The 10,973-nt window shown below is 44.9% G+C and overlaps 1 long non-coding RNA gene across 1 annotated transcript; it reads left to right on the top strand.

The window, feature by feature from the left end:
- Nucleotides 1-5,118: 5,118 nt before the first annotated feature.
- LOC144338230 (uncharacterized) lies at nt 5,119-5,895 on the top strand. Its single transcript, XR_013412194.1, has 2 exons — nt 5,119-5,395; nt 5,480-5,895. It is a non-coding gene; the product is annotated as an uncharacterized LOC144338230 (long non-coding RNA).
- The last annotated feature ends 5,078 nt before the right edge of the window (nt 5,896-10,973 follow it).

Raw genomic sequence — 10,973 nt, 5'->3', positions numbered from 1 at the left:
ATTGCACTCCAACCTAGGTAACAAGAGCAAAACTCCATCTCAAAAAAAAAAAAAAAACAAAAAAAGCTATAATTCCCATGTGGGATAACCAGTCTCCAAGACAGTCCCTACGATCCTTGCCCTCTGTGATTTTGGCCTTGTCGTGATCTTCCCACATTCCAGGGCTGGCTTCTGTGACCAATAGAATACTGTGGAGCTAATAGCATGGGGCTTCCAAGGTAAAAGTCAAAAAAGGCATTGCAGCCTGGGTGCAGTGGCTCACACCCATAATCCCAGAAATTGGGGAGGCCAAGGCAGGTGGATCACTTGAGGCCAGGAGTTCGAGACCAGCCTGGCCAATATGGCAAATCCCCATCTCTACTAAAAATACAAAATTAGCCAGACGTGATGGTGCACACCTGTAATCCCAACTACTCAGGAGGCTGAGGCAGGAGAATCACTTGAACCTGGGAGGCAGAGGTTGCAATGAGTCAAGGTTGCACCACTGCCTGGGAAAGCAAAAACTCCATCTCAAAAAAAATTTTTTTTTTAAAAAAGGCATTGAGTTTCCATATTGGTCTCTTGGCTCTCTTGTTCTGGAAAAAGTCAGCGGCCATATTTTGCTGACACCACAGCAGCCCTGTGGAGAGGCTCACCTTGGGCAAGCCAGCTTTGGAGCAGATCCTCAAGCCCTGTGAAGACTCAAGTGTCTCCATCTTGGATGCTAATCCACCATGCTGACTTCTGATTAACCCCAGGCCCCAGGAGTGCCTCCTGATTCCAACGTTGTTTATTGCCCTTTATGTAAGAATATGTACTCACCATAAATCCTGCCTTTAAGCCAAAGCAACCTTGATGTTATTGCGCAAATTATAGGCTGTGACACACGTAGCATTCTTGCCTGCTCTGGAGGGCTGCCTTTAATTTCTTTAATTGCGTCTACACGTCAGGCATATGCACCCCTTCCCTCTGGTGTATAAGCCCTCTGGGAAGTAACAGTGCAGTGATCTACCTGTCTTGCTGCCATCCAAGACCACACTTCCACCTGTAAATTCCCCAATAATTCATCCTCTACTGACAAACTGGATTCACCTGCCTTGTTCTTTAGTTTCTTGGCTCCTTCTGTGGTTGGGGGTTGCTTTGCATACACAGCCCTTCCACAGAATAAGCCCCGTTAAAGCCTAAATGACTACAGTCCCTGACAACCTCTTGGCTGTAACATCGAGGGAGACTCACAGACCCACAGTCAAGCCACTCTTGAATTTCTGATCCACAGTGTGGTAGAGAATATTTTCAGCATTTGTAGTTCATTATTGACTTATTGTTCTCATTCAATATTGATCACCTGCTCCTTCTTGCTTATGCAATTACCCTTCTTAATATCTCTCACGTTCACTTTTTCTCCCTCCCAAGGCCTCAGCTGGGACCTGCTCTCCCTCCAGAATATTTTGGAATGTTATTTATTTTTTATTTTTCTTTTTTGAGACAGAGTCTCACTCTGTCACCCAGACTGGAGTGAAGTGGTGCAGTCATGACTCATTGCAGCCTCGACATCCTGGGTTCAAATAATCCTCCCACCTCAGCCTCCCAAGTAGCTGAGACTACAGACACACACCACCACACCCAGCTAACATTTTTTTTTTTTAACAGATGGGGGTCTGCCTATGTAGCCCAGGCTGGTCTCCAGCAATCCTCCTGCTTCTTCCTCCCAAAGTGTTGTGGTTACAGACATGAGCCACCATGCTTAGCCTGGAATGTTTTTTGGTTTTTTGTTTGTTTGTTTGTTTGTTTGTTTTGAGACAGAGGCTTGCTCTGTCACCCAGGCTGGAGTGCAATGGCACCATCTAGGCTCACTGTAACCTCTGCCTCCCGGATTCAAGCGATTCTCCTGCCTCAGCCTCCCGAGTAGCTGGGACTACAGGTGCACACCACCACACCCGGCTAATTTTTGTATTTTTAGTAGAGATGGGGTTTCACCATGTTGACCAGGCTGATCTCAAACTCCTGAGTTCAAGCAATCCACCCTCCTCAGCCTCCCAAATTGCTGGGATTACAGGTGTGAGCCACCGTGCCTGGCCTGGAATGTTATTTTTATAACAAATTTGACTGAGGTACTTCTCTAATTAAAAGCCATCTCTGGTGGCTCCGTACAGCCTCTACTCTCAAACCTAATCCCAACATGAATACATGTATTTATAAATTATATCTATGAACTGCTGTACTAACATATTATTTATATTATAAATCAGATACAGAAAAAGAGATTCCCAAAAAGATATTTACAGACTAAAGAGAGGTCTCGGATTTTTTCCCTTCACCACAGTGAGAGGTTGTGAGCACCTGCTTGGAGACCACAGACCCAGAGAGAATACATGATCAGTGACTCGTTGCCTGAGAATAATGAGTCACTGATGGTCAAATAAATACTCAGTGAACTACAGATGCTCAAAATACTCGGTGAATGTCAGGCGCTCAATGAATGTCAGATACTGGTAGTTATAATGTTTTTATTACAGAGAAGTTGAGTAAGTTCAAGATTGAAATGTGTCATTTGTGTTTGGAAGTTGTCAATGACCTTAGACAGATCATTTTCAGGTTCCCAGGAAGGAGTCAGACTGTGTCTTGGGTGAGAAGAGTAGGAGAAATGACTAACTGCTGGCTTTCCAGGCTTTTTATAATCTGACCCTGCCTCCCTCTTCTGCCTTTTTTCCTTTAGTTCTTCCCTTGCTCCCCTTTACTTTTTCCCTTGTGAAATCAAACGTAAGGATTACAGGGCTGGGAGTGGTGGCTCATGCCTGTAATCCCAGTTCTTTGGGAGGCCAAGGTGGGTGGATCACTTGAGATCAGGAGTGGAGACCAGCCTGGCCAACATGGTGAAACCCCATTTCTACTAAAAATACAAAAATTAGCTGGGCGTGGTGACACATGCCTGTAATCTCAGCTACTCAGGGGGCTGAGGCAGGAGAATTGCTTGAACCCGGGAGGCAGAGGTTGCAGTGAGCTAAGATCATGCCACTGTATTCCAGCCTGGGCAATGGAGCAAGACTCCATCTCAAAAAAAAAAGGAAAGATTACTGTCTTACTGATTCCTAAAAACTCTCCTTAAGCACTCTTTCTCCTGGAAGCCACTAAAGGAAACAAAAATATTTTGTTCCAAAATAGACTTCTTTGATACATTTCAAGCTGGCTATTCAGAAGAACTGGAAATACAAGAATAGCTGAAAAGCTGTCTTTTGTGGGAGAGATTTTATCTATAGAGAAAATCTGCCTTGATGCAGCCAGGCTTCCTCTGAAGCCCTCCTTTGTCCAAATCTAGGGAAGGTTAAGTAAGTGTCTAACACCTTTAAAGGTTTGAAAGGGGTTGGGTGTGTGGGAGGCCGAGGCTTGCAGATCACTTGAGCCCATGAGTTCGAGACCAGCCTGGGCAACATAGTGAGACCCCCCCCCATCTCTACAAAAAAAAAATAAAAAATAAAAAATAAAGGTTTGAAAGAAACATTCATATCTATTCTGTCTGAGAGTGGTTACCTGTGAAGTTTTAGCTACATAACAAGACCACCTTCGCTAGCCAGTCCTCCTTTCCCTCTCCCACAACCTGTTTTGCCAGAGTCCAAGCCCCTATTCTTCCTGTAACCTCAAGATGGTATAAAAACATCCAACCCAGCCCAGGTGCGGTGGCTCACACCTGTAATCCCAGCACTTTGGGAGGCCAAGGTGGGTGGATCACTTGAGGTCAGGAGTTTGAGATCAGCCTGGCCAACACGGTGAAAACCGGTCTCTACTAAAAATACAAAAATTAGTCAGGTGTGGTGGCGCACACCTGTAGTCCCAGTTACTCAGAGGCTGAGGCAGGGGAATTGCTTGAACCTGGGAGGCGGAGGTTGCAGTGAGCCAAGATCGCACCACTGCACTCCAGGCTGGGTGACAGGGAGACTCCATCTCAAAAAAAAAAAAAGCATCCAACTCTGTTCCCTTTCTTTGAGATCTTATATTTTGTAAGACTCTCCTACACATTAATAAATTTCTATTTCTCCTATAAATCTGCCTTTTGTCAGTTAATTTTCAGCGACCCTTCAGAGGATGAAGGCTCTCCCTTCACTCCTTTGTCTTTTTTTTTTTTTTTTTTGAGACAGAGTCTTGCTCTGTTGCCCAGGCTGGAGTACAGTGGCGCCATCTCAGCTCACTGCAACCTCCACCTCCTGTGTTCAAGCAATTCTCCTGACTCAGCCTCCTGAGTAGCTGCGACCACAGGAACACACCACCACACCCAGCTAATTTTTATATTTTTAATAGAGACAGGGTTTCTCCATGTTGGCCAGGCTGGTCTCGAACTCCTGACCTCAGGTGATCCGCCTGCCTCAGCCTCCCAAAGACTTTTGTTTACTTCTGCCTCCATATCCTGCCCCCACCTCATGCTCATCTTTTTCTTCCCAGTGTCACAAAGAATTTACTTAGCTGCCTCTCTCATGAGGCTGTGAGCTCTCTGCCAGCACAACTATCTTATTTCTCTTCCTTGCATCACAATGGCATCCACAGTGCAATAGCAATGCAATAACAATAGCTAATACAGGCCAGGCGTGGGGGCTCACACCTGTCATCCCAGGACTTTGGAGGCTGAGGCAGGAAGATGGCTAGAGCCCAGGAGTTCAAGACCAGCCTGGGCAATATAGCAAGACCTCCGTCTCTAAAAAAAAAAAAATGTTTAAATAAAAGAATAGCGAATACATGTGTAGTATAAATATATGTTAGGCACTGTGCCAGTGTGTTATGCATATTATTTATTTAAGCCTATGAGGTAGGTACAATTATCCCCATTTTGCAAGCGAGAGGGTTGCATTTGGGGCAGAGGGAGGGTGAGTAACTTCCCTAGCTCAGTCTCACCTATGTATTATGCGAAGTTCACGAAGTAATGAACCTATTTAGTAAACCTAAATACTGAACTCCAGGCGTTGTTTCACAGCTGGATGAGAGAACTCTGGTCACCCCGGCTGAGTCGGGGGAGGGGATTCTCAAAACTGAGGAAGACTGTATCGTATGGGCTCCCGCGCCTCCAGCCTGAGCCTGTGCTGCCCCCTGCTGGCCAGCTCTGCGCCACCTGCAGGCTCGCTCTCCCACCTAGAGCGCCTGCGTAGGAACTAACCCAGCCCGAAGTCCCCTCTGTCGCCAGAGCTTGAGTCTAGGGTCTGACAGCAAGCACAGGATGTGCTGAGTGGGAAAGAGAATCAGAAGATCTCGCGGAGACTGTGCGAGGATTTCCCCCTTGACCCACATAGCTAAGGACTGCCTCCCTCATAAGCGAAGGCTGAAAGAAACCACTCAAAGAAACCAAATGGAAAAAGTCAACTCTGTGTCCCCAAATGCCATTGCCTGTACCCAAAGCCAATAGAGATGTTTATTTGCTTAAAGAAAAACTTAGGTAAGTATTTGGATTATTCCTACATTAGACTCTCCTTTAGGATGGAATATTGAGTGCTAAATTAACACACCGGTTCTTAATTAGGGTGCCTCGTGAAGCTATTCGAAAACACAGATGCCCGGGCTCCGTTCCCAGCCTGCGGAATCAGAACCATCGGGAGGCGCTACTTCTCCTCCGGACTAGCCTCAAACCCAGATTTTCCCAAACCCCAAAGCTCCCAGACCATTTAACAGCTCACCTTTCCAGTTGGAAGAAAACTAATGCCTTTCCACTTGAACTTCAGTGAAAAACTTCATTGTCTAGAGCACACTCCTCCAGGGTATCTGACTCTAGTGTTTCATTGACTCTGAGCTATTTTACAAATAGCTAATTGGTCGCAATGCAAAAAAAATTCTTGTCTATAAACATGCATATTATGTTCTGTCTAGTAGAAAGTCAATTGATTTTGCTTTCCCTCTGTAAAAACAAAAACAAAATAAAACAAAACAAATTTGCCTCCATTTGCACATTTATTTCATTATTCCTGGTCTACAAATGGGTCTGTTCTTCATATTCTTTTTTGAACCTATTATAATATCTGCTTGATTTCTTCAATGATCATTGAGTTAAAGAAAATCTTGAACATGTTCATTTTATATCTATATGAGAGTTTCTTTCTTTCTTTTTTTTTTTTTTTTTTTTTAGATGGGAGTCTTGCTGTCTATCCCAGGCGTGGTGGCACGCGCCTGTAATCCCACCTACTTGGGAGGCTGAGGCAGGAGAATCGCTTGAACCCGAGAGGCAGAGGTTGCAGTGAGCCGAGACTGGGCCACTGCACTCTAGCCTGGGATAGAGAGCGAGACTCTCACCCCAGCCTCCCAAGTAGCTGGGACTGCAGGCACGCACCACCACACCCAGCTAATTTTTGTGTTTTTTGTAGAGATAGGGGTCTCCCTATGCTGCCCAGGCTGGTTTTGAACTACTGGGCTCAAGCAATCCTCCTGCCTCAGCCTCCCAAAATGCTGGGATTACAGGTGTGAGCCACCAAGCCTAGCCTGTGTATTATTTTTATAATCAGAAAAAAACAGTTCTTAAAATCACTGGGAAGGTGATTTTAATCACATTTCCACCAATGTGAGTGCAAGAGCTGTGGGGCGATGGCTACCTCCACCTAGATTTTAAAGGACGTTTAGTTTAGGGGGAAAAAAACAAAATTTTGGTAGTACATGCTGTTGATGAAGTTGTGGGGAAATAGACACTCTCATGTATAACTGTTGGGAATACAAATCTATATAATTCCTGTGGAGGACATTTGGCAAGCTATCAAAAGTTTAATGTCTTGGGAGGCTGAGGTGGGTGGATAACTTGAGGTCAGGAGTTCAAGACTAGCCTGGCCAACATGGCAAAACTCTGTCTCTACTAAAAATATAAAAATTAGCCAGGTGTGGTGGCAGGTGCCTGTAGTCCCAGCTACTCGGGAGGATGAGGCAGGAGAACCACTTGAACCCCAAGGTGGAGGTTGCGGTGAGCCGAGATCACACCACTGCACTCCAGCCTGAGCAATAGAGTGAGACTCAGTCTCAAAAAAAAAAAAAAAAAAAAAAAAAAAAAAAAAAAAAAAAAAGGTTAATGTCTAGGTTACTTTTTAGACATTAACCACTGGTCCCTTCACCATTTCATTAAAGACTCACTCCATTCCAAGCCCTGCCATGATCACCACTGAGGCTACAGATACAATACACCAGGCTCTTTTTTTTGTTTTTGAGACAGAGTTTTGCTGTGTCTCCCAGGCTGGAGTGAAATGGCGCGATCTCAGCTCACTGCAACCTCCGCCTCCCGGATTCAAGTGATTCTCCCACCTTTGGATGGCTAGGTCACTTTTAAGACATTAAACTTTTGGAGATTTACACCACAGATGTACATGTGAGAATGCAAAATAACATACAAGGTCATTCATACAGCTTTATAGTAGCAAAAGATTAGAAATAATCCAAATGTCTATCAAGAGAGGACTGATTAAATACATTATGATATATTCATACAGCAGGGCACTATGCAGCTTGAAAAAAAAGAATGAGGAACTTTTTTATTTACCAATATGAAAAGATCTTCAGAAAATTACATGAAAAAAGCAAGGCAGAAAACAGAGAAAACTATACTAGCTTTTGTGTGAATCGGGAAGAAGTGTATATAGATTTGTTCTGCTTGTATTTATGTGAATCAAACCCTAGAACAATTCACAAGGAAATCATTGCAATGATCATTTGTTGAGAGGGGCTCTGGATCCCCTTTGCCTTCTGATATACCCATCCCCCAGCCACGATGACACTGACTGACAGCAAGTCACAGCTGTTCCTTCTCTGGGGTTGCCTGCCACCCAACAGAGGGCCACCTGACTTGGAAAGGGTATACTATGGTCTGAATGTCAGTGTTCCCCAAAATTCATATGTTGGAACCCAATACCCAATGTGATAGTATCAAGAGACAGAGCCTTGGGGAAAGCGATGAAGTAATAAGGACTCTGCCTTCATGAATGGAATCCGTGTCCTTATAAAAGAGGTTGAAGGGGCCAGGCGCGGTGGCTCAAGCCTGTAATCCCAGCACTTTGGGAGGCCGAGGCGGGTGGATCACGAGGTCAGGAGATCGAGACCATCCTGGCTAACATGGTGAAACCCCGTCTCTACTAAAAATACAAAAAAAAAAAACTAGCCGGGCGTGGTGGCGGGCGCCTGTAGTCCCAGCTACTCGGAGGCTGAGGCGGGAGAATGGCGTGAACCCGGGAGGTGGAGCTTGCAGTGAGCCGAGATTGCGCCACTGCACTCCAGCCTGGGCGACAGAGCGAGACTCCGTCTCAAAAAAAAAAAAAAAAAAAAAAAAAAGAGGTTGAAGGGAGCTTCCTTGCTCCTTTTACCATGTGAGGACACTTAGAAGCCATCATCTATGAGGAACAGGCCCTCATCAGACACCAAAGCTGCTAGCATCTTGATCTTGGATTTCCTAGTCTCCAGAACTATGAGAAATAAATTTCTGTCTTTACAAATTATCCAGTCTATGGTATTTTGTTATAGCAGCCCAAATGGACTGAACAGAAATTGGTAGGAGAAGTGGGGTGCTGCTGTAACAAATACCTAAAAATGTGGGAGCAGCTTTGGAACTAGGTAGTGGCCAGAGGTTAGAAGAGTTTGGAAGAGCACACTAGAAAAATCCTATATTGCCATAAACATACTGTAAAGGGCAGTTCTGGTGAGGGATCAGAAGGAGAGGATAGCTGTAGAGAAAGCCTCAACCTTCTTAGAGATTACCTAAGCAGGCCGGCACAGTGACTCACACCTGTAATCCCAGCACTTTGGGAGGCAGAGGGCAGTGGATCATGAGGTCAGGAGTTCAAGACCAGCCTGGCCCACGTGATGAAACCTGGTCTCTACTAAAAATACAAAAATTAGCTGGGCATGGTGGTACACGCCTGTAGTCCCAGCTACTTGGGAGGCTGAGGCAGATAATTGCTTGAACCTAGGAGGCAGTGGCTGCAGTGAGCTGAGATCGCACCACTGCACTCTAGCCTGGCAACAGAGTGAGACTCTGTCTCAAAAAAAAAAAAAAAAAAAAAAATCAGTGCTTTCGTGAAAGAGAAAAAAAGTTAGGAAACTTATTGAAGGAGACTTAAAGGAGACTAAACAGACATGATGATGATGTCGTGACAATGCATTATTCACATATCATGAATAATCCTTAATTGAATCCTTGGATTTTAAGTGGGGAGAGAGTATATATAAAGGACATTATTGGAATAATAAGGGAATTGGGTTATAGAGGATATATTTGATAATATTATATCAATGCTAAATTTCTGGATTGTGCTCACTGTAATCTGGCTGTGTAGGAGGAAGTTATTCTTTGGAAAAACATGTTGAAGTATTTAGGGGGAGAGCCATGTGTCTGGAATTTAGCACAAATGTTTCATTTTTTAAAGTTTACATCCATATAGAGAGAGATGGAATAAATGTGGCAAAATGATAATAATTTGCGTATAAAGATACAAAACAAAGAGAAATGAAACTAAAAGGCAAGCTGGGGCTGGGCATGGTGGCTCATGCCTGTAATTCCAGCACTTTGGGAGGCCGAGGTGGGCGGATCATGAGGTCAGGAGTTCGAGACCAGCCTGACCAACATGGTGAAACCCTGTCTCTACTAAAAATACAAAAATTAGCTGGGCGTGGTGGCGCGCGCCTGTAATCCCAACTACTCAGGTGGCTGAGGCAGGAGAATCACTTCAACCCAGGAAGCGGAGGTTGCAGTGAGCCGAGATGGTGCCACTGCACTCCAGCCTGGGCGACAGAGTAACATTCTGTCTCAAAAAAAAAAAAAAAAAAAAAAAGGCAAGCTGGTTTGAGGGTTTGTTTATTCTGAAAGAGGTCTGCAGAGGTCAAGAAGGGAGGTATAAGAGAGGAATGGCTATGCCGTTCCACAAACCATCCTGTGTCTGCTTGTTCACCAGGCTTCCTCTGCATCCATAGTTGTCCCGGGCTCAGAACAGAACTTTGCTCAATAGAGATTGTGGAAGGTCCTAGAATTTGGCCCCATCCTCTCCACTCTGGGAAGAAAGGCTCAGGGCTCGTAGCAGCACTTCTGTGGGTTGGAGGTTGATGTCTGGTCACCCCCACCCTCTTGGTTTCCCATCTACTCTCATTACTTCTTAATCCTCTTGAGTCTTAGCTCTAAAAGTTAGAATTCCCTGGGGGCTCTGCCCAAGGTCTCTTTTCCATTCTACTTTCTCTCTTTCTCTACTCCCATGGAGCATCTCCAGCCCAACCCTCTCCCCATATTTCAGACTCATATATTCAACTGCAACTAGACATCTATACTTGGATGAATGATAGCCATCTCAAATTTAGCGTGTTCAAAATGGAACTCTCTAATGTCCCCAGAAACCTGGTTCTATCCAGTCTCCCTTGTCTCAGTAAAAAACCCCACCATCAACCTGGTCACTCCCTTCCCCTCATTCCCCCACATCCGATCCATACTGTAAATTCTTCCCCAAAACTACAACCAGGACCTGTCCACTTGTCACTGTCTCCATGGCCATCGTCACCCTCACCTGGACTCCTTCAGCAGCTTCATAACTCATCTCTTCCCTCTACTCTGGGCCCCCATCATCCATCCTCCTCACAGAAGCCAGAGTGGTCTTTCAAAAATATCAGTCAGAAAAGGTTACTCTCCCCTCAAAATCTTCAATGTTCTCCCATTGTTTAGAATAGAAACGCACACTGTCGTCGCCTACAGCATCTGCCTGGTCCACTTCTCCAGCCTCATTTCGTGCCCACCAATTCTACTCCCAGGGACCTCCTTGTCCAGCTCCTGCGTTCCTCAACCTTCTCTCTTTCTGGGACATTTTCTCAGCCTTCTTGTCATCCAGAACTCAATTCAAATGACATATTCCCAGGTCTATATAAGGAAACCTGCCCTGCCCATTAAACTTTAGACACTGTCTTATTTCTTTGTTTATTACCTGTTTTCCATTTCCTGAAACCCTAGAATGGAATCGCCCTGCAAGCAAAGTTTACACTATATCTCCAGTACCTGCTAAAGCAGGTGCTCATAC

Source organism: Macaca mulatta, chromosome 20, assembly GCF_049350105.2.
Source record: "Macaca mulatta isolate MMU2019108-1 chromosome 20, T2T-MMU8v2.0, whole genome shotgun sequence".
NCBI classification, from domain to species: Eukaryota; Metazoa; Chordata; class Mammalia; order Primates; family Cercopithecidae; genus Macaca; species Macaca mulatta.
Note: the sequence above shows the minus strand (reverse complement) of the source record. Positions and strands in the feature narration are given on the sequence as shown.